Below are 3,196 nucleotides of genomic sequence, written 5' to 3' on the forward strand. Positions count from 1 at the left end.
GCAAACTATTTCTGAGCAGTCGATGTGAGCGAGGCACTTGCCTAGCCACTGGGGCCACAGAGATGAGTAAGACATGAATTCTACCCTCAAGAAGTTTACAGTATGGTTAAGACCCAGACAAGGCAAAATAAAATTCCAATGTGATATGACAAGAGCGATGAGAAGGGGAAGACATGTGTCTGATGCCTTCTAGGCACCTGGGAGGGTTCTCTAACCTGCGTGGATGGAGAAGGAGGTCAGGGACAGCTTGGCAGAACGGAACTGAAATTGGTGATAAAATACCAGTCACAATGATCTTTCTTGGAATGCAAAAATGGAGGACTCTGCCTGTCCATCCAGAAGTTTTGGCTGTAGCCCAAGGTTAGCTGAAGGCTACTCATTTTGCAATTCTGAACGGGTCATTGGAAGGCTCATGTATGAAATTCCTTCTGGGTCTCTTGGCCTGAGATTCTAGGGTATTTCGCTCCCCTTAGGGCAAGGGAGATCAACCTTTAGACAGAGATCAGCAGACCAGGAAACCAACACGTCCACTGGATGGTCCTTCTAATGTCCCTGAGCCAGTGAGTCCTTTGTGCCTTGACGAAAGCTCTGTAACCGCAGGCAACTGTCTCAGCATCCTGTTTGGAAAAGAAGCAACAAGCAATGAGACTTCCTCTCGAGCAGCCTAAAGACTTGGAAGTTGAGCTGCTGTGCTGGGCCCCTGGTTGGTGTGAGAGAAATAGTAATGCTTTGTTGAGCATACCTAAAATGCCCATGTGAAGAATGACCGTGGAATGGTTGAGATTTATGGAGATAAAAATTACAAAAGGGGCCTGGCTGATGTGCTCAGTGGTTAGAGCATTGGCCTGCTCACCAGTGTTGAGGGTTCGATTCCCAGTCCAGGGGATGTACCTGGGTTGCAAGTTTGATCTCCGCCCCAGGTTGGGGCGTGTGCGGGAGGCAACTAGTCGATGTGTCTCTCTCATCGATGTTTCTTTCTCTCTCTTTCTCTCTTCCCTCCCCTCTCCCTTTCACTCTATCTAAAAAAAATCAATGGAAAAAATACCCTCACTCCTTGGATGAGGATTAAAAAAAAAAATTACAAAATGTCCTAGCATGATTTACATTGAGAGAAAAGGCAAAAAGGTACCTACAAGACAGTACATTCTTAAGATGAAAATTAAACCATGTATTAAGAGAAAACATAGCCCTAGCTGTTTTGGCTCAGTGAATAGAGCTTGGGCCTGCAGACTGAAGGGTTCCGGGTTCAATTCCAGTCAAGGCACATGCCTGGGTTGTGGGCTCAGTTCCCAGTAGGGGGAATGCAGAAGGCAGCCAATCAAAGATTCTCTCTCATCATTGATGTCTATCTCTCTCCTCCTTTCCTCTCTGAATTAAAAAAAAAAAAAAGAAAACATAAAATATGTAGACACAAGTTAATACTGTAGAAGAGAACTTTTTTGAAAATTGTATCAAGCTATTGGACACCCAATAACAAAAAACTGAAATTTGCGTCAAATTTAGAAATAGTCAAGATTTCTTTCTAATCCCAGTTAAAACTCATTTCAGGCAGATGGGGGTCTGACAAGCATCTTACCGTTGTGGTCACCCTTATTACTCGTAGTTAGTTTTAAAAGAAAAAGAAAATTAAGGTTTCCCGAGTAAGAGCTCAGTGCAGAAGCTCTAAGGCAGAAAAGTTAGAGCTGCAGGTAGTAGGTACCTGGCATCCTCCCTTGCCTTCACTTCATGTCCCTCTAGCTTCCAGAAGAGCACAGTTTGAGCCTGTTTGGAGATCAGTGCCTGTGCAAAAGCCTCATCCTTCACTCCTGAGTGAAAGGAGGAAGAGGGGGCAGGGGGGCGGTAGAGGGGTTCAATGGGGAAAAGGGGGGACATCTGTAATCCTTTCAAAAATAAAGATAAATTTTTAAAAAGGAAGAGGAATTTTATCACTTGGAGAAAAACAAACTGTATTCAGAGTCTGTGTCAGCTGTTTGAAAATGTAGCATGTCTGCCTATGGCAAAATTATAACTAATATCTATTTAACCCTACTGTAGGCCAAGTACCCCCCTAAGTCTTTCGCATGCATTGTCTCCCTTTTCACAGCTACTGCTTTGAGGTAGATGCCATGATTATTCCCATTTTACCGGCTGATGTGGAAACTGAGGTATGGAAATGTTAAGCAACTGGTCTAGGCATGATGCTCAAGGCACCTGCCCTACCTCCAAAACTAGAAGTGACAGAACAGGAATGTGACCTCACATCCTGGTGGCTCCAGAGCCCTGCCATTAACCATTAAAGCAGTGTTTTCTCAACCAGGGGCGACTTTGTCCCCCAGGGGGCATTTGGCAATGTCTGGAGGCATTTCTGGTTGTCACATCAAAGTAGGGATCTTCCCACAGGCTCGGCAGGAAGACAGGAGCAGACAGAACCTAAGCAACAAACAAACAAACAAACAAACAAAAAACAATGAGAATAGAGGGGCAAGTCCCCAAGATGATGAACCTCAATTGCAGAGGCAGAACAGTAAGTAATATGCAGGTGATATGCAGACTCAACAAACTAAGTTGGTAATGCACTGACTGGTGTTTGGAAAATACCCATGTAGTGTCTTCAACTTGTTTACCGTAAGGCCCCTGTGAGATGTAAATCTGTTTAATGAGCTTGCTCTGAAGTACCATGCTTGCCACTGAGGACTTAAGTCTTACTAATCGACAGAAAACAAAATCAAAATTTGTCCCAATTCTCCCAATTTTGGGAAGACAGACCAAAATGGAAGCCCACACACCATCCCAAAGGTTTTCAGGACACGAAACCTTGATGTGTCTTACCCGCTTAGCTTCTTAACAGACTACAATTGCATTGAAATTAATTCCACGTGCAGAAGCCGAAATAGGAAAGAGATCTTTTTAAAGAACAGGTGTAAACAGTAATCCACACGGGCTAACAACAACAACAACAAATCAGTAGCAAATGTAGAAATAAATATCTAGCTCCCCGCCTGAATTAGCCCTTTTGGGGCTGGGGCGACAATTAGAGACAAAGTATTGCTTTCCCAAGTATTCAGCCTCAGAGAAGCCATACTAGGAATTTACCCCGCACCATAGGGGCTGCGGGACCCACCAGGGACCTTCAGACGCGCAGCGTCCACAAAAGGAGGCGAGGCTGCGGCTCCTCCGGGCCCGCCTCGGCTCCAGCTCAGGCCCCGCCCCTGCACAC

Source organism: Myotis brandtii, unplaced genomic scaffold, assembly GCF_000412655.1.
Source record: "Myotis brandtii unplaced genomic scaffold, ASM41265v1 scaffold604, whole genome shotgun sequence".
Lineage (NCBI taxonomy): Eukaryota > Metazoa > Chordata > Mammalia > Chiroptera > Vespertilionidae > Myotis > Myotis brandtii.